Below are 22352 nucleotides of genomic sequence, written 5' to 3'. Positions count from 1 at the left end.
GCATGATGAAGTTTGGCGCCTCACTCTCTTCAGCCAAGAAGATTCAATCCCACTGATATCTTCCCATCCACCATTTGATGCTGATCATCAGCCAATCGAGGTAAAATTTTCCCTCCATACTCTCATTGTGCTGTTTCTCTTGATTAATGTGACTGCCATTGTCCTTACTTGTTTACTTCGACATATCCACATAGCTTGAACTCCGGCGACTAATCAATCGTGCGATAGAAGGCGCCTTAGGAAAAAATAAAGGCTGCTGGAGATGCGCACGATTGACCTGAGGTTGATGAACACCTTGCCGATGCTTGGGGTGGTCGGAGACGACGGCAATCGACCATTTTCCAGCGAACCTTAGTGAAAGGGATCGCCAAAAATTCACCCTCCTCCTTGCTCCCCTTGATGTTGTGATCCTCCATAATGCTCCTGGTGGTGATACACGTCGCGTGGACTGCTCGTTTGGCCCGGGGGTGGCTTGTACCGTCGAGTTCTTTCTCGACGCCAGCGACAGTGAGTGGAAGAATGTGAGAGATAGAGGGCGACTGAGATGAAATGGATGGGCGTCGAAGAACAAGGACGGCACGGTGATTCTTCAAGTGTATTTATAGAGCCAGAGGAGGTCGGCATGGTCATTTCCTCTCCGATGATGGCTCAGATGTGGCGGCGTCGGTTGCGAGGTTCTGGGCGTTGATCTTGTTGCCTTTCGGATAGGACGGACACGAGAAGAGTTGGGTGTGGTTCTGAGATGGTCTGCGGCATCCGGGGTCGCCCTTATCGTCGACGCGGACATGGCCGGCGTTGCTCCGTCGCGTTGTCGACGTCCAGGGAGAAGACTTCGTTTTCTTCTATTAAACAAAGGGGTACGATGGGCTAGGCTGGCGACGTGGACTTGCTCCTGGGCTGCTGCTGGGCTGTTGAGGTGATGCTGGTGCTGGGCTGCTCCTGGGCTATGGTGGCCTGCCAGGTAAACTCCTCCCTTTTCTATTTCTATTTATATTTTGTGTTTTGTATTTTTTTGATTGAATTCATATTTCAATTTTGGTTATGCTTACAGATTCTTAATTATTTGAATTCCACTAAGATTTGATAATAATGATTACTACATTCCTTTTTGTTGTTCAAAACAAATATTTAATGTTTGATTAAATTGGTATTTTTGTGAGGTTATTCCAAATTTAAAATGGACATGAATTTATGTGTTCATTTCAATTCCTTTTTATTTAAGAACCAAATGTGTTTAAGTGATTTGATATTTATGACATTTTTGTTAATGTGCTTAATAATATTGGTTGCTCATATGTATTTTTAATATGGCTAGAATTTAAAATAAGGTGTTAATGAAGATGGTGTTAGGGTCATGATTTCATGTGCCAAATATTTCCAAGTGCATGAAAATTTATTTAGGTTTATTTTTAAAATCCTTGCTATTGATTGATCAACTAATTATGTACTAGTACTTGAGTTTAGGGTATCGTATTAGGGTTTACTTGTGATGCACAAATTAGGTTTAGGCATAGGTTCTATGTGGTTATGATCTAGGGTTTCCCTTATACTTACCAATTGAGGCAATAAGGAATATAGGAATGTGGTCTAGGGTTTTGGTTATGTTTCACTAATAGAATATGGCTCTCACCTCCAAGATTAAAGATCGGTTTGAACACGTAGGATTTAATACTACTCTAGTATTCTCTAGGATAGACATGGCTATGGTCAGCATCTATAATCTCTCTCACTTTTAAATGTCTTGGAATAGCCTAAGGTCCAACTCAAGAGATGATGATATGATCCTCTAAATATATGGTTGAGAGTGGATTTGGTGATCAGGGGGATACGTGAGCACCCGGTTATTACCGTTGGATTTGGTCCACCACCGTTGGATTCTGCTACTCATTAACAGCCACTAACTAATAGCCACTACCTCGCCGGCCTCCACCTCCACCAAGCGGGCCTCCATCTCGCGCATCTGAGGTCGCGCCAATGTCTCCCCGACTAAGCGCGTCGACGTACACCTTCCCGCGTCTCTCCGCCCTTCCACTCGACGTGCTAGACCGCATCGATGCGTGTACAGTGCTAACGTCGTTAGACACGTGTCGAGCACAGAAGGGGTGTTCACGTATCCCCCTCATCACCAGGCTTCATCCGATATATGGTTTTCCTAGGAATTCTACCTTGGTATCTTTGTAGCTTGTTCTTCAGGAAATCTCATAAACCTGCATCTTGTGGTATGCCTCCACCTCCTAGCTTCTTCATCTTGATCCTAGATAATGTATGGATGGTCTCAAGGTTTTAGTTTCCTTGTAACATGGTACTAGATGATCAAATGGATGAAGGGTGTGGCTCGTTTTATAGGCTTGGGCAAGCTCTAGTATCAGGACACATAGGTGGGTGACTCTTGTTTTGGTTTGATGAGTAAGGTGTTTGGTTGTCATGCCCTCATCCATAGCAATCCTTTGGGCATGAGGTGGCATAGCTTGGAATGCAAGTCATGTAGATATTTTCATCCTATGTGGCATAGAGATTATCCTCTCATATGATTTATTTTTGGATAGTCAAGTGGCATTTGTATCTAGATGTCTTGTGAATACTTTTATACTTGTGAATAATGCACCATATCATATATGATTGGATTTATATTATAATATTGGTCAAAAGATCAAGGTTGAAGGTTATTCCTCAATTTTGGTTAGTTGGTGTTTGATTTCACCAAGGCATGATCATATGAGTTTCAAAATACTCATAGTTAGTTTTATCCAAATAGTTTCGACTATAATTCGTAATTTAAATGAATTTAGTTTTATGATATTCCATATATTTAATAAGTTATGATTTAAATAAGAATATGTGGATTTTATGCACTTTAGACCCTGTGGTTTACCTTATTTGGTAATAAGTTTAGAAGTGAATTAAATTACACACAAATGTAGTGGCTAACTTTTAAGTGTTAATAAGTTAGGGTTTGATTCTTAAAGAATGTGTTGTTGTCAGGAATATCTTGCTATGATCCTTTATAGGATTTGGTATTTGATACTCACTTAAAGTGTTGTGTAATAGTTCTAGTTCCTTTTGATCCAACCTATGGATCAAATTATGTCTACCCAAAACAAGGTTTTAGCAAAGATCACAGTGAAGTTTATAGCGCTTAACTTGATGATCTACTTCAATTCCAGCAAGTCAAGTGAAACTTCAGTTACTGTGACAAGTTTTATTTGAAAGCGCGAAAATTCCCCGTAATTTTTATGCATGAATGCAATGCACACAACTCTATTCTCTTTTTTTGTAGCCTCTAAACCTGGGATATTACATCATCATCCTCCTCCTCCACCCACCACTGATGACCCAAAAGTATAGGGGATCGCAACAGCATTCGAGGGAAGTAAAACCCAAATTATTGATTCGACACAAGAGGAGACAAATAATACTTATAAGCCTTAACAGCGGAGTTGTCAATTCAGTTGCACCTGGAAAAGCACTAGTCACAGGGGTGATGTGAAAGCAACAATAATATGAGAGCGATAGTAATAGTAACACAACAGCAGTAGCAGTAACACAGAGGCAATGGCACCAGAAAATATTCCAGTGCGTAGTTGAGTGTAGAGCAATGATGATGACAGAAGGACCGAGGTTCCCAGCTATCTAGACTAGTGGTAACTCTCCAAACAAATAACATGTGTTGGGTGAACAAATTACAGTTGGGCAATTGCTAATTGTGAGGAGATGAGAATGCATGCTATGATAATATAAAGTTTACTGTAGTATTTAATTGGGCATTACAACATGATTCATAGACCGTAATCCAACTGCATCTATGACTAATAATCCACCTTCAGGTTAGCATCCGCGCCCTTTTCAGTATTAAGTTGCAAGCAACTGATTATTGCATTAAGTAAAGTGTGTAAAGTAAACAATAGAATTATCCTTGGATAAAGCATTGTCGTTTTCTCGGTAGTAGCAACAACACAACTACAACCTTAGGAGTTATTGTCACTCTCCCATATTACTAGAGGCATAAACCCACTATCGAGCATAAATACTCCCTCTTGGAGATATAGGCAACTACTTAATCAGGGTAACTACAAGTGCTGGAGAGCATGCAAGATCTTAAATAAACAATAGTATGATAACATGATGAACAATCTGATCAGAATTCCACAATTTATCGGATCTCAACAAACACAACGCCAATTAGGTAGGTCATGAGATTATTGTATTAAAGTGCATGGGAGAGAGAGAACCAACTAGCTACATCCAAGAACCCGTAGTCCACAGGGGAACTACTCACAAAATATCATGGAGTCGAAGTGGAGGCGGTAGAGTCGATGGACATGGCTCCGGGGGTCAATCCGCGTCCCAGCAGGGTGCCGGAACAGGAACTTCTGACCTCTGAAACTTGTCTTCGATGGTGGCGGAGCTGCGGAACTTTTCGGGGAATATGACTCTTGTACTTAGGGTTTTCGCGTCGAAGGCAATATTGTTGGAGATATGCCCAAGAGGCAATAATAAATTAGTTATTGTTATATCTTAGTGTTCATGATAAATGTTTACATCCCATGCTATAATTGTATTAACCGAAACATTGATACATGTGTGTTATGTGAACAACAAGGAGTCCCTAGTAAGCCTCTTGTATAACTAGCTTGTTGATTAATAGATGATCATGGTTTCGTGATCATGAACATTGGATGTTGTTAATAACAAGGTTATGTCATTGGGTGAATGATATAATGGACATACACCCAAATAAGCGTAGCATGAGATCAAGTCATTAAGTTCAATTTGCTATAAGCTTTCGATACATAGTTGCCTAAGTCCTTCGACCATGAGATCATGTAAATCACTTACACCGGAAGGGTACTTTGATTACATCAAACGCCATTACGTAAATGGGTGGTTATAAAGATGGGATTAAGTATTTGGAAAGTGTGAGTTGAGGCATATGGATCAATAGTGGGATTTGTCCATCCTGATGACGGATAGATATACTCTGGGCCCTCTCGGTGGAATGTCGTCTAATTAGCTTGCAAGCATATGATTGGATCATAAGAGATGACATACCACAGTACGAGTAAAGAGTACTTGTCGGTAACGAGGTTGAACAAGGTATGGAGATACCGATGATCGAACCTCGGACAAGTAAAATATCGCGTGACAAAGGGAATCGGCATCGTATGTAAATGGTTCAATCGATCACTAAGTCATCGTTGAATATGTGGGAGCCATTATGGATCTCCAGATCCCGCTATTGGTTATTGCTCGGAGAGGAGTCTCAACCATGTCTACATAGTTCACGAACTGTAGGGTGATACGCTTAAGGTTCGATGTCGCATAAGTAGATTCGGAATATGAGATGGAGTCCGAAGTTTTTGTTCGGAGTCTCGGATGGGATCCAGGACATCACGAGGAGGTCCGGAATGGTCCGGAGAATAAGATTCATATAAGGGAAGTCATTTTTCGGGGTTCGGGAAAAAGTCCGGTGTTTTGACCGGAGCTTCTAGAAGGTTCTAGAGGGCCACCAGTGGGCCCACCACCCTGGGAGAGGCCACATAGGCACCACATGGCATGGTGGGGCCTGCCAACTATGACATGTGGGCCCAGGCCGGCCTACCCCTTAGAGATAAGATCTATCTCTTAATTTAAATGGTTTAAATCTAGAGATAAGATCTATCTCTAAAATAAAGTGTTTAAATGAAGAGATAATGAGAAGGCTTGAGGGGGAAGAAAAGTCCCCCCCCCCCTCATGCACCGGCCAAGGAAGTGGTGGGCCCCAGGGGGAACCCTAGGCCGACCCCTCCCCCTATATAAAGAGGGGAGGGGGTGACCGGCCACCACACCAATCCCAAAACCCTAGGCGCCCCCCTCTCTTCCTCCTCCATATACTGCGCAGGCTTAGGCGAAGCCCTGCAGTAATTCTTCTCCACCACCACCACCACGCCGTCGTGCTGCTGGGATTCCATGGAGATCTACCACACCTCCGCTGCCCGCTGGAACGGGGAGAGGAAGGGCTTCATCGACACCGTACGCGCGACCGAGTACGGAAGTGCTGCCGGATTGCAGCACCGGGGACGATCGTCTACACCAACAACGAGATTAATCTCGTAGGCTTTGGAATCTTCGAGGATTAGTCTCATCTCCATCTCGTTGCTCCGATCTTGTAGATTAGATCTTGGGTGTTCCATAGATTAGATCTTGGATTTATTCGTCTTTGCGGTAGGAATTTTTTTGTTTTCTATGCAACGAACCCCATCAGTGGTATCAGAGCCGTGTCTATGCATAGATCTGTTGCACGAGTAGAACACAATGGTTTTGTGGGCGTTGATGCTTTTGTTGCTTTAGTTTGTGTACTTTGCATCTTGCGGGATGGTGGGATGAAGCGGCCCGGGCTAACTTTACATGACCGCGTCTCATGAGACTTGCTCCACGCTTGACATGCAACTTGTATTGCATTAAGTGGCTTTGCGAGTGTCTGTCTCTCCCACCATAGTGAAGATTCCAATTTGCACTTTCTATTGTCAACACTAGTATCACCGTTGTGGTTCATGTTCGTAGGTAGATTGGATCTTACTCGAAAACCCTAAACCACGTAAAATATGCAAACCAAATTAGAGGCGTCTAACTTGTTTTTGCAGGGTTTGGTGATGTGATATGGCCATGATGTGATGATGATTATATTTGATGTATGAGATGTTCATTGTTGTATTATGGCAACCAGCAGGAGCCTAATGGTTGTCTTTAATTTTTGTTAAAGACCTGCGTGTCCATTCATCATGTAATAGCTTTATTTCAAGTAGTTGTTATATTAGCTATAAGTAATGGACAACCATGAAGCGGTGCCATGGACCTTGGTGCAATGCTGGTGATGATGGAGATCATGCTTATGTGCTTTGGAGATGGAGATCAAAAGCACAAGAAGAAAGGCCATATCATATCACATATTATGAATTGCATGTGATGTTAATCCTTTATGCATCTTATCTTGCTTAGATCGCGACGGTAGCATTATAAGATGATCCCTCATGTTAATATCAAGATAATAAAGTGTTCTCCCCTCGTATGCACCGTTGCTACAGTTCGTCGTCTCGAAACATCTCGTGATGATCGTATGCGATAGATTCTACGTTCACATACAATGGGTGTAAGCCATGTTGCACACGCGGAAATACTTGGGTTTGCTTGACGAGCCTAGCATGTACAGACATGGCCTCGGGACAACGAAAACCGAAAGGTTGAACACGAGTCATATGGATGATATGATCAACATGTTGATGTTCACCATTGAAGCTACATCATCTCACGTGATGATCGGTTTTGGTGTAGTGGATATGGATCGTGTGCCACTTAACAACTATGAGGGATGTTGTACTGAGTGGGAGTTGATACGTCCCAAACGTATCTATACTTTCTTATGTTCCATGCTACTTTTATGATGATACTCACATGTTTTATACACATTATATGTCATTATTATGCATTTTTCGGCACTAACCTATTGACGAGATGCCAAAGAGCCGATTGTTGTTTTCTGCTGTTTTTGGTTTCAGAAATCCTAGTAAGGAAATATTCTCGGAATTGGACGAAATCAACGCCCAGGGTCCTATTTTTCCACGAAGCTTCCAGAAGACCGAAAGGATCAAGAAGTGGGGCCACGGGGCGACGACACGCCAGGGCGGCGCGGCTCGGTCCCCGGCCGCGCGGCCCTGCTGTGTGGGTCCCCCGTGACGCCCCTTGACCTGCCCTTCCGCCTACTTAAAGCCTTCGTCGCGAAACCCCCGCATCCGAGAGCCACGATACGGAAAACCTTCCGGAGACGCCGCCACCGCCAATCCCATCTCGGGGATTCGGGAGATCGCCTCCCGGCACCCTGCCGGAGAGGGGAATCATCTCCCGGAGGTCTCTTCATCGCCATGATCGCCTCCGGATCGATGTGTGAGTAGTCCACCCCTGGACTATGGGTACATAGCAGTAGCTAGATGGTTGTCTTCTCCTCATTGTGCTATCATGTTAGATCTTGTGAGCTGCCTATCATGATCAAGATCATCTATTTGTAATGCTACATGTTGTGTTTGTTGGGATCCGATGAATATTGAATACTATGTCAAGTTGATTATCAATCTATCATATATGTTATTTATGTTCTTGCATGCTCTCCGTTGCTAGTAGAGGCTCGGCCAAGTTGATACTTGTGACTCCAAGAGGGAGTATTTATGCTCGATAGTGGGTTCATGCCTCCATTAAATCTAGGACAGTGACGAGAAAGTTCTAAGGTTGTGGATGTCTTGTTGCTACTAGGGATAAAACATCGATGCTTTGTCTAAGGATATTTGTGTTGATTACATTACGCACCATACTTAATGCAATTGTCCGTTGTTTACAACTTAATACTTGGAAGGGGTTCGGATGATAACCTGAAAGTGGACTTTTTAGGCATAGATGCATGCTGGATAGCGGTCTATGTACTTTGTCGTGATGCCCTGATTGAATCTCATAGTACTCATCATGATATATGTATGTGCATTGTTATGCCTTCTTTATTTGCCAATTGCCCAACTGTAATTTGTTCACCCAACATCTGTTTATCTTATGGGAGAGACACCACTAGTGATCTGTGGACCCCGGTCCTATTCTTTACATCCGAAATACAATCTACTGCAATTGTTCTTTACTTGTTCTTCGCAAACAATCATCATCCACACTATACATCTAATCCTTTGTTACGGACAAGCCGGTGAGATTGACAACCTCACCGTTACGTTGGGGCAAAGTTACTGTGATTGTGTTGTGCAGGTTCCACATTGGCGTCGGAATCCCCGGTGTTGCGCCGCACTACACTCCGCCACCAACAACCTTCAACGTGCTTCTTGGCTCCTACTGGTTCGATAAACCTTGGTTTCTTTCGAGGGAAAACTTGCTATCGTACGCATCACACCTTCCTCTTGGGGTTCCCAACGGACGTGTCGATCGCACGCATCAAGCTCTTTTTTCGGCGCCGTTGTCGGGGAGATCAAGACACGCCGCAAGGGAGTCTCCCACTTCCAATCTCTTTACTTTGTTTTTGTCTTGCTTTACTTTACTTTATTTACTACTTTGTTTGCTGCACTTAAACAAAACACAAAAAAATTAGTTGCTAGTTTTACTTTATTTACTGTCTTGTTCTCTATATTAAAAACACAAAAAAATTAGTTACTTGCATTTACTTTATCTAGTTTGCTTTATTTACTACCACTAAAAATGAGTAATCCAGAAGTTGAAGTTCGTTCCTTTAAGCAACAAGGGGGAGAAAGTTTTAAAGATTCTTGGTATAGAATTAGCGATGCTCATCATAGGTGCATTAAGAAACACTCCACAATTATACTACTCAGGAACTTTTATGTTGGTATCTCTAGCTGGAATAGGTATGTTCTTGATACTCTTGCGGGAGGTAATTTCCTAGGCACTCCCGCTTTAGAAGCTAGTTGCATCATTGAGAGTCTAGTTGGAATACCACCTGTTAATGAAACTAAAATTGAAGTCTCTCTTGAAGATGTCATGAAAAAGTTGGAGGTCATAGAGAAAGATCTTCCAAGTATTGAGACTAAATTGGGAATATTACTTAATAGCACTGATAAACTTGATAAATCTCTAGGTGGAATTAATAAGAGAATTGCTGTTTTAGAAACTTGTGCTACTCATGATAATCGAACCCATAGGATTAGTGAACTTGAAGAAGCTATGGGAACCTTGGGTTCAACTTTTTCTTCTCTTAAGTTTAAGGAGAAAGCTTATGTGGGTAAGGAGCAAAAATTCATGTATGTCTCTAAAGTGCCTAAGCCAAAAAACTATTATAGGCCTAAAATTGACAAAGCCCTTAGCACCACTATGGATGATGGAACAGCTAAGATACCTATTGATGTTGATGCTTCGTCTCTTGATAATACTTGATTCACACTTTCTCCGCCTAGCTGAAAGGCGTTAAAGAAAAGCGCTTATGGGAGACAACCCATTATTTTACTTCTGCACTTTCTTTTATATTTGAGTCTTGGAAGTTTTTACTACTGTAGCAACCTCTCCTTATCTTTATTTTATTGCATTGTTGTCCAAGTAAAGTTTTTGATAGTAAAGCCAATACTAGATTTGGATTGCTGCGCAGAAACAGATTTCTTGCTGTCACGAATTTCGATATGCCTCTCTGTAGGTAACTCAGAAAAATCTGCAAATTTACGTGCGTGATCCTCAGATATGTACGCAACTTTCATTCAATTTGGGCATTTTCATCTGAGCAAGTCTGGTGCCACTTTAAAATTCGTCTTTACTGAACTGTTCTGTTTTGACAGATTCTGCCTTTTATTTCGCATTGCCTCGCTTTGCTATGTTTGATGGATTTCTTTGTTCCATTAACTTTCAGTAGCTTTGTGCAATGTCCATAAGTGTTAAGAATGATTATGTCACCTCTGAATATATGAATTATGCACTGACCCTCTAATGAGTTTGTTTCGAGTTTGGTGTGGAGGAAGTTTTCAAGGGTCAAGAGAGGAGGATGATACAATATGATCAAGAAGAGTGAAAAGTCAAAGCTTGGGGATGCCCCCGTGGTTCATCCCTGCATATTTTAAGAAGACTCAAGCGTCTAAGCTTGGGGATGCCCAAGGCATCCCTTCTTCATCGACAACTTATCAGGTTCCTCTAGTGAAACTATATTTTTATTCCGTCACATCTTATGTGCTTTACTTGGAGCGTCTGTTCGTTTTTGTTTTTGTTTTTGTTTGAATAAGATCGGATCCTAGCATTCTTTGTTTGGGAGAGAGACACGCTCCGCTGTTTCGTATGAACAAATATGTTCTTAGCCTTATCTTTAATGTTCATTGCGAAAGTTAGACTATTTCATTCATTGTTATATGGTTGGAAACGGAAAATGCTGCATGTGGTAAATGGTTTAATGTCTTGAATAATGTGATACTTGGCAATTGTTGTGCTCATATAGATCATGTTTAAGCTCTTGCATCATGTACCTTGTACCCATTAATGAATAAATACATAGAGCTTGTTAAAATTTGGTTTGCATGATTGATCTCTAGAGTCTAGATATTTTCTGGTTGAGGTGTTTGAACAACAAGGAGACAATGTAAAGTCTTATAATAGTTACAATATGTTCATATGTGAGCTTTGCTGCACCTTTTATACTTGAGTTTGCTTCAAACAACCTTGCTAGCCTAGCCTTGTATTGAGAGGAATTCTTCTCATGCATCCAAATCCTTGAGCCAACTACTATGCCATCTGTGTCCACCATACCTACCTACCACATGGTATTTCTCCGCCATTCCAAAGTAAATTACTTGAGTGCTACCTTTAAAATTTCTATTCTTTGCCTTTGCAATATATAGCTCATGGGACAAATAGCCTTAAAAACTATTGTGGTGAAGAATATGTACTTATGTGTCTTATTTCTTAATAAGTTGCTTGTTGAGTGGTAACCATGTTTCTGGGGACGCCATCAACTCTTTTACCTTTGTTGAATATCATGTGAGTTGCTATGCATGTTCGTCTTGTCTGAAGTAAGGGCGATTTTCATGATGAAATGGTTTGAGTATGCATATTGTTAGAGAAGAACATTGGGCCGCTAACTAAAGCCATGATTCATGGTGGAAGTCTCAGTTTGGGCAACTAATCCTCAATCTCTTATGAGAATATTAACTGTTGTTGAATGCTTATGCATTAAAGAGGAGTCCATTATCTGTTGTCTATGTTGTCCCGGTATGGATGTCCAAATTGAGAATAATCAAAAGCGAGAAATCCAATGCGAGCTTTCTCCTTAGACCTTTGTACAGGCGGCATAGAGGTACCCCTTTGTGACACTTGGTTGAAACATATGCTATGCAATGATAATCCGTGTTAATCCAAGCTAATTAGGACAAGGTGCGAGCACTATTAGTATACTATGCATGAGACTTGCAACTTATAAGATATCTTATACATAACACATATGCTTTATTACTACCGTTGACAAAACTGTTTCTTGCTTTCAAAATGAAAAGCTCTAGCACAAATATAGTAATCCATGCTTCCCTCTGCGAAGGGCCTATCTTTTACTTTATCGTTGAGTCAGTTTACCTATTCTTTCTATCCCAGAAGCAAATACTTGTGTCAACTGTGTGCATTGATTCTTACATGTTTACCTATTGCACTTGTTATATTACTTTGTGTTGACAATTATCCATGAGATAAATATGTTGAAGTTGAAAGCAACCGCTGAAACTTATATCTTCCTTTGTGTTGCTTCAATACCTTTACTTTGAATTTATTTCTTTATGAGTAACTCTTATGCAAGTCTTATTGATGCTTGTCTTGAAAGTATTATTCATGAAAAGTCTTTGCTATATGATTCATTTGTTTACTCATTATCTTCATCATTGCTTCGAATCGCTGCATTCATCTCATATGCTTTACAATAGTATGATCAAGATTATGATAGCATGTCACTTCGTAAATTATCTTTGTTATCGTTTACCTACTCGAGGGCGAGTAGGAACTAAGCTTGGGGATGCTTGATACGTCCCAAACGTATCTATAATTTCTTATGCTCCATGCTACTTTTATGATGATACTCACATGTTTTATACACATTATATGTCATTATTATGCATTTTCCGGCACTAACCTATTGACGAGATGCCGAAGAGCCAGTTGCTATTTTTTGCTGTTTTTGGTTTCAGAAATCCTAGTAAGGAAATATTCTCGGAATTGGACGAAATCAACGCCCAGGGTCCTATTTTTCCACGAAGCTTCCAGAAGACCGAAAGGATCAAGAAGTGGGGCCACGGGGCGACGACACGCCAGGGCGGCGCGGCCTGGTCCCTGGCCGCGCGGCCCTGTTGTGTGGGTCCCCCTGACGCCCCTTGACCTGCCCTTCCGCCTACTTAAAGCCTTCGTCGCGAAACCCCCAGTACCGAGAGCCACGATACGGAAAACCTTCCAGAGACGCCGCCGCCGCCAATCCCATCTCGGGGGATTCAGGAGATCGCCTCCGGCGCCCTCGCCGGAGAGGGGAATCATCTCCCGGAGGTCTCTTCATCGCCATGATCGCCTCCGGATTGATGTGTGAGTAGTCCACCCCTAGACTATGGGTCCATAGCAGTAGCTAGATGGTTGTCTTCTCCTCATTGTGCTATCATGTTAGATCTTGTGAGCTGCCTATCATGATCAAGATCATCTATTTGTAATGCTACATGTTGTGTTTGTTGGGATCCGATGAATATTGAATACTATGTCAAGTTGATTATCAATCTATCATATATGTTATTTATGTTCTTGCATGCTCTCCGTTGCTAGTAGAGGCTCGGCCAAGTTGATACTTGTGACTCCAAGAGGGAGTATTTATGCTCGATAGTGGGTTCATGCCTCCATTAAATCGGGACAAGTGACGTAAAGTTCTAAGGTTGTGGATGTGCTCGTTGCCACTAGGGATAAAACATCGATGCTTTGTCTAAGGATATTTGTTTTGATTACATTACGCACCATACTTAATGCAATTGTCTCGTTGTTTACAACTTAATACCGGAAGGGGTTCGGATGATAACCCGAAAGTGGACTTTTTAGGCATAGATGCATGCTCGGATAGCGGTCTATGTACTTTGTCGTAATGCCCTGATTGAATCTCATAGTACTCATCATGATATATGTATGTGCATTGTTATGCCTTCTTTATTTGTCAATTGCCCAACTATAATTTGTTCACCCAACATCTGTTTATCTTATGGGAGAGACACCACTAGTGATCTGTGGACCCCGGTCATATTCTTTACATCTGAAATACAATCTACTGCAATTGTTCTTTATTGTTATTCGCAAACAATCATCATCATCCACACTATACATCTAATCCTTTGTTACAAGCAAGTCGGTGAGATTGACAACCTCACTGTTACGTTGGGGCAAAGTTCTGTGATTGTGTTGTGCAGGTTCCACGTTGGCGCCGGAATCCCTGGTGTTGCGCCGCACTACACTCCGCCACCAACAACCTTCAACGTGCTTCTTGGCTCCTACTAGTTCGATAAACCTTGGTTTCTTTCTGAGGGAAAACTTGCTACTGTACGCATCACACCTTCCTCTTGGGGTTCCCAACGGACGTGTCGACTGCACGCATCAGGAGTTCATTAGTAATTAGATTAAAACATGAACTTATTATCATGAACATAGTCTGAATAGTATTTTGAATTAAATTTGTAGAATTGGCATCCGTTATCTACCATGCGCTAGTCTTGTAATTGAGATAGAAATACTGTTAAGTCTGACAAGTAACTTTACGGACTGGTACCATATTTTTAAAGAATCAAGATATGATTAAGTCCTAATGCAAACTTTTAGTAAACCTCACATTGATGATTCAAAGAGCAATGGTTTCAATTAGTACCAAATCATCTTGTCTCCGTGAAACTTGAAGTTCAAATCCGTTTGAAAAGTAAGGAGCTGGAAATTTTGTTTTCGTAAATAAGCAAGGTATGAGATATGTGTGATATCTAAGACCCTATTGCAAGATGATAGAATATAATCTAGTGAGACTACATAAACTCATAAGTTTTATGGGAATGTACGAAGGTTGAAGACGCTAGGCGTCCCGATCCTCCAACTAGTTGGGCACTAACGATATTCGCATATCCATGAAGTGATCGTCCTTAGTATGCACCATTGCTAAGACTCGTCGTTTCGAAGCATCACGTGATGATCGGGTGTTATAGATTCTACGTGTGCATACAACGGGTGCAAGCCAGATTTGCACATGCGAATACTAAGGTTAAACTTTACAAGCCTAGCATGTACAAACATGGTCTCGGAAAGTCGTCATGATTTGATGGATAAAATTATGAGTGAAATTGTTCATCACATTAAAAGGTTACTAATAGTGAAATCTGGAACACTTGTCATGTGATGATCAACTTCAAAGTAAGAACCTCAAGGATATTGGTATTTGACCAATGGACCTAAAAGTTATTGAAGGTGAAGTGTTTTCTGAGAATGGAGAAAGCTAAAAGAGAAACTACAAAAGATATTTTGGCAGAAAGAAAGAAAAAGACTAGAAAGTCTAGCTCAGGTGTATATAGATGATATACATGTTATGGATGTATTCCTTGTTTGGTCACATAATAAAATTCTTGGGTATTTGTACCAGATTGGTTGGTATGAGATGTCATACAATACAACGCAATACAAGAATACGATGGCCTAAGTGACTGATAAGGAATATGGTAATAATGCACGTCTGGAACATAATAAAGTTTTATTATTTTTGTCGTTGGCATTCTACCTAGCCCTTAGAATTTATAATAAAGAACTTAATAAATTGTTATTTTGCTCTGGTCAAATGAAAACAATGAGTTGTTCAATTTATGACATTACTCCATGTACGATGGATAAGTTATTATAAATCTTAATGGTGAAACACACATACATAACACTGACGCTAAAATGCCATAAGGCAAATGATTTGAATTCCACTTATTTGTGGAACCGCCATTGAGGTCATGTTAGAAAGGAACGCATGAAGAAACTCCATGCAAATGGATTTTTGGAGTCATTTGATTTTTGAATCGTCTGGTGCTTGCAAATCTTTTCTAAAGAGAATGACTGAAATACCGTTCATAGGCCAAGAGTTGAACGGGCAACTAAACTTAGTGGAAACATACATGATGATGTATGTGTTTTACTGGGCATAGTTGTGTGCGGGAGATTCTTCTACTTCATGAAAACTTCCAACAATGAATTGAGTATATATATGTGGTTATATTCAACAAGGAAGAAGTTTGAAACATTTGAATGGATTCAAATAAATTTCAGCATAAAGTGGAAATCATCGTAATAGAAAAGTCAAATATCTATGATAGGATCATGGTGGAAATATTTGAATTACGAGTTTTAGCGAACATCTAAAAGAGTTATGAAATTATTCTAAAACTCACGTTCTTTGGAGTATCATAGTGATGATGGAGTATCCGAGAAACGTATCCAAACCTTGTTGGGTTAATGATGAGATAATATAACGCCATTATATTTTTGTGGATTATGCTTTAGTGACTACCGCTTTTACACTGAATAGAGCATCATCATGATCCGTTGAAATGACACCATACGAGTTATGGCATGGGTAAGAACCCTAATAGTCCTTTCTTAAATTTTGGTATGCATAGCATAAGTAAATAAGTTTACAACCAAAATCGGATGAATGTCTTTGTTGGTTATCCCAGAAATTTGATTGGGAATTCTTCCCACTATGGAGACAAAGACAAAAGTGTTTGTCAATGTTTCTTATTTCCAAGAAACTGTTTCTAGCGAAGTATTTGAGTGGGAGGACAATAGAACTTGATAAGGTTTATGAACCTGAGCATAATGATCAGAGTAGCGCAACATCGGAAATGGTTCCGGAAGCGGCCACGACGATCATGGCTCCCATGACTACAAAGTGTTTTAGCCGTGGAGATCGAAGTACATATGTGTATTAAAGGTGTATACAAGATACAACCAAAAGTTTTGATAGTCCGTGGAATACTAGATAGGTATACAAACTTCAATTGGATGAAATGAGTATCGCGGAGTTGGAATCTTCACCAGATGAAATAATCAAAAAGAGTTTTGATTTCATCAGAAACGATGAGGATGCTTGCATTTGCAAGAAATTAAGTGGGAGCGCTGAGACATATTTATAATACTTTATGTAGATGACATATCGTTGATTAAAAATAATGTGATCATGTACTTGATGTGATTAAAAGGTTTCATTGAAAATTAATTTCAATGAAAGGATATGGACTGAAACATATTTAGTGTCAAGATCTATGAAGATAGATTGAAACACATAATAAGTTTAAGTCGAAGTACATAGAATGAATATTGAAGTAGTTCAATATAAAAATATTAAGAAGGTGTTCTTTTCCATGTGAAGGTTTAACAAGACTTGAGTGTATTTGACACTCGATGAGTAAAAACACATGAGTGATTTTAGATCACGAGTAATATGTACAAAGTCAGATGTCCTGTGCTCTAAAGTGTTACGAGCATATACCAGAATGATTCATGTAATGATCATTGGACAACAGTAAGAATATCCCTGAGTGCTTTAGAAGAACCAAAGATATATATAGTTTTTGTATGGGTTAATGACAAACAAATCGATGTAAGGTGTTGCACCGATATTAGTTTGATCACATACAAAAATAAAATTTCAATCTCAATTAGGCTTAGTGTTGTTTAAAACGTAGCACAATGAGCTAGAAGAAGTCTATGCTAGATTTAGATCAGTTCTAAATATTGTGACGGATTCTACATACGAAGGCAGAATATGTCATTGTTTTGACAATGACTGAGGATGTTAAGTCGAAGAGTTCTTTGAGGACTTGGTGTAGTTCCGATAGTGTCAGAACTTTGAAGCTGTATTGTGTGTGACAATATTGGTGACTTATTTCAGACCGCGGAATTAAGGTTCCACCAGAGGACTAAGCATATACAATTAATGCCGACTCATTTGGAAAGTGAGTGATGCGTTGAGACGCAAATGAATTGCAAAATACATACGTTTCTGAACGATCGTATCCGTTGACTAAAAACCTCTCCCGTGAGCAAAACATGATAAGCACCAGAAGGCCAAGGTGTTATATATTTTCAAATGTAAACTAGATTATTGACTCTAGTGTAAGTGGGAGACTGTTGGAGATATGCCCAAGAGGCAATAATAAATTAGTTATTATTATATCTTAGTGTTCATGATAAATGTTTACATCCCATGCTATAATTGTATTAACCGAAACATTGCTACATGTGTGTTATGTAAACAACAAGGAGTCCCTATAAGCCTCTTGTATAACTAGCTTGTTGATTAATAGATGATCATGGTTTCGTGATCATGAACATTGGATGTTGTTAATAACAAGGTTATGTCATTGGGTGAATGATATAATGGACATACACCCAAATAAGCGTAGCATGAGATCAAGTCATTAAGTTCAATTTGCTATAAGCTTTCGATACATAGTTGCCTAAGTCCTTCGACCATGAGATCATGTAAATCACTTACACCGGAAGGGTACTTTGATTACATCAAACGCCATTCCGTAAATGGGTGGTTATAAAGATGGGATTAAGTATTTGGAAAGTGTGAGTTGAGGCATATGGATCAATAGTGGGATTTGTCCATCCTGATGACGGATAGATATACTCTGGGCCCTCTCGGTGGAATGTCGTCTGATTAGCTTGCAAGCATATGATTGGATCATAAGAGATGACATACCACGGTACGAGAAAAGAGTACTTGTCGGTAACGAGGTTGAACAAGGTATGGAGATACCGATGATCGAACCTCGGACAAGTAAAATATCGCGTGACAAAGGGAATCGGCATCGTATGTAAATGGTTCAATCGATCACTAAGTCATCGTTGAATATGTGGGAGCCATTATGGATCTCCAGCATCCCGCTATTGGTTATTGCTCGGAGAGGAGTCTCGACCATGTCTACATAGTTCACGAACCGTAGGGTGACGCGCTTAAGGTTCAATGTCGCATAAGTAGATTCGGAATATGAGATGGAGTCCGAAGTTTTTATTCGGAGTATCGGATGGGATCCAGGACATCACGAGGAGGTCCGGAATGGTCCGGAGAATAAGATTCATATAAGGGAAGTCATTTTCCGGGGTTCGGGAAAAAGTCCGGTGTTTTGACCGGAGCTTCTAGAAGGTTCTAGAGGGCCACCAGTGGGCCCACCACCCCGGGAGAGGCCACATAGGCGCCACATGGCATGGTGGGGCCTGCCCACTATGAAATGTGGGCCCAGGCCGGCCTACCCCTTAGAGATAAGATCTATCTCTTAATTTAAATGGTTTAAATCTAGAGATAAGATCTATCTCTAAAATAAAGTGTTTAAATGAAGAGATAATGGGAAGGCTTGAGGGGGAAGAAAAGTACCCCCCCCCCTCATGTGCCTGCCAAAGAAGTGGTGGGCCCCTGGGGGAACCCTAAGCCGACCCCTCCCCCTATATAAAGAGGGGAGGGGGTGGCCGGCCACCACACCAATCCTGAAACCCTAGCCGCCCCCTCTCTTCCTCCTCCATATGCTACGCAGGCTTAGGCGAAGCCCTGCAGTAATTCTTCCCCACCACCACCACCACACCGTCGTGCTGCTGGGATTCCATGGAGATCTACCACACCTCCGCTGCCTGCTGGAACGGGGAGAGGAAGGGCTTCATCGACACCGTACGCGCGACCGAGTACGAAAGTGCTGCCGGATTGCAGCACCGGGGACGATCGTCTACACCAACAACGAGATTAATCTCGTAGGCTTTAGAATCTTCAAGGGTTAGTCTCATCTCCATCTCGTTGCTCCGATCTTGTAGATTAGATCTTGGGTGTTCCATAGATTAGATCTTGGATTTATTCGTCTTTGCAGTAGGAATTTTTTTGCTTTCTATGCAACGAACCCCATCAAATATATAGGAGGAAGGGCGAGGTCGGTGGGCGCCAGAGGGGCCAACACCACCCCTAGGCGCGACCAGGGCCTGGGCTACGCCTAGCCCTGGTGTGACCGCCTCGTGATGCCTCTTCTTCTCTCCTCCGGACTCCATCTTTGTTACAATAAAATAGGAACTTCGGCTTTTGTTTCGTCCAATTCCGAGAATATTTCTTGTAAATTTTTTCTGAAATACAAAACAACAGAAAATAGGGAACTCGCGCTTTGGCATCTTGTCAATAGGTTAGTTCCAGAAAATGTATAAAAGTGCCACGAAGTGTAAACGTAACATATAGAAATTAGTGCAAAACAATCTTGGAGCATCAAAAAGTATAGATGCATTTGCAACGTATCAGCATCCCCAAGCTTAACTCCTGCTCGTCCTCGAGTAGGTAAGTGATAAGAAAAATATTTTTTGAGGTGACATGAAGCCAACACAATCTTGATCAAGTTTATTGTAAAAGAATTGTGAGATGGGATCAAAGTACTCTAAAGATAGACATGACAGATATAATTCTAACAATAGAACTTGGTAACTATGTTACAACATAAAAAGTAACTCAAACAAAGGATCATGAATAATTATGCACAGAAAGCAACTGTTTGTTTTTTAGCATAGAGAAAACATAGCAAAGTGATACTCAGCTTATCCTTTATGAAGTAGCAAAACATAAATGCCAGGACACCTTTAAAGTTCAAAGGGTGACTAGATACAAGTAATCTGAGAACAAGCAATAGCATAATCATGAATCAATTAATAATAAAATTTGGGACTATACACATTATACTCGGAATGACAACTATGCTCTCTTAATTGGTGCATAAAGCAAGAAGATGAAGACTAAACATAAAAGTAAAAGAAAGGCCTTGCGCAGAGGAAAGCAAGATTACTCATGTGCTAGAGCTTTTTATTTTGAATGCAATAGAGTTGTTGAAAATAAGAGGTATGCATGTCTATGTCAACGAATGGCATCAAATGATCTATCATCCTTTCATATATAGTGACCTCAAGAGCGGCTCCCATGTAATTCTCCATTTGCCCACCATTATTTAGGATCTTTCCAGACATAGTGTGCAGAGCTTTATTTGTTTATTTTATATTTTGTGTGGGCTGGGCACCCAGTTGCCTTGCTCTTTTTTCAAAATATTAAGGACTTAGCACATTATTAATGCTAGTCACGGTATGAAGTCATGAAAAGACAATAAATCATTCAATACTTCCTCATGAGCTGAAACAAAACACAAAATAGGTAGTAATGTTTGAAGGTTTAAAGGTAGCACACTAGCAATTCACTTTGGAGTGGTGGTGAAATACCACATATAGGTATGTATGGTGGACACAATTGGCAAGTTTGGTTTTTAGTAGTTGGATGCACGAGTAGAGCTCATACTCGCATACAGGTGAATGCTACCAAAAGACTGGGAGCGACCAACTAAGAGAGCAATAATGGCCATAATCATGCATAGCGACAAAACATTATTAATCAAAGCATAAAGTGATATTACAAGTCAAAAACTAAATGATCATAGTTTCTAGTCATAACATGGTGTAAGCATGTGCCAAGTCAAACCAATAAAGCATCAAAGGAGAATATCACAATATTATTCTTTTGTATGATGGAAACAACACATGATTCTTTCAATGACACATTAAGCACTCTCAGCTATTTGAGACAAGTAATGCTACAACTATAACTACTAAGCATATATTTAAAATAACATCCAACATGACATGCCAAGGTATATGCCACAGTCTAAACAAGCTCCCTTTTGCATCACTATAAGCATGAAATATTTTACTCGTCTCCAACACCAATCAATTTATTTGAAACAACTCTCATAGATAATAATCAATAAAGACCAGAGAGCTAATCATACCTAAATAAAGAAAACTAACAAGCTCTGAACAAAATACGAGTGGAAAACCAAAACTAAACGCAGTACTAGCAAAAGAGAACACTCGCAGAACAATAAGAGTGAAAACTAGAGTGTTCTATGTAATGAAAACGGAGTATGTCATTCTCCAAAACAAATATGATGGGATCCATATATGATACAACAAACAAAACAAAACAAAATAAAACTAAAAACAAAAATAAAGACGCTCCAAGAACAACGCATAGCATATGAAGCAATAAAAATATAGCTTCTTGAAAGATGACCTGATACTTTGTTGATGAAGAAGGGGATGCCTTGGGCATCCCCAATCTTTGACGCTTGTACCTCTTGGATATTTCTTGGGATGATATGGGCATCCCCAAGCTTGAGCTTTTGTCCATCCTTCATCTCATCACATCATTCTTCTCTCCCTACACTTAAAAACTTCCTTCATACAAAACTTCACACAATTTTCATTAGCAGCATTAGTGCAATCAAAATAACAAATCCACTTGGTTCAGTTCTAACATAAGTCAAACATCCATTAAAACATTTAGCTACTGTAGCAACTTCTTTGAAAAGCTCTTTCTCTCAAAATAACTAAAAAAAGATTAAGAGGCAAATGCAAATGGTGGTACAAATCTGTCAAAATAGAACAACACGTGAAGATCGATTTTTACACTAGTGGTAACTCTCCAAACAAATAACATGTGTTGGGTGAACAAATTACAGTTGGAAAATTGATAATTGTGAGGGCATGAACATGCATGCTATGATAAGATAAAGTTTATTGTAGTATTTAATTGGGCATTACAACATGATTCATAGACCGTAATCCAACTGCATCTATGACTAATAATCCACCTGCAGGTTAGCATCCGCACCCCTTTCAGTATTAAGTTGCAAGCAACAGATTATTGCATTAGATAAAGTGTGTAAAGTAAACAATAGAATTGTCCTTGGATAAAGAATTGTTGTTTTCTCCCTAGTAGCAACAACACATTTATAACCTTAGGAGTTATT

Source organism: Lolium rigidum, chromosome 6 (assembly GCF_022539505.1).
Source record: "Lolium rigidum isolate FL_2022 chromosome 6, APGP_CSIRO_Lrig_0.1, whole genome shotgun sequence".
Taxonomy (NCBI): Eukaryota; Viridiplantae; Streptophyta; class Magnoliopsida; order Poales; family Poaceae; genus Lolium; species Lolium rigidum.
The sequence above is the reverse complement of the archived record's forward strand: the minus strand, read 5'-3'. Positions refer to the sequence as shown.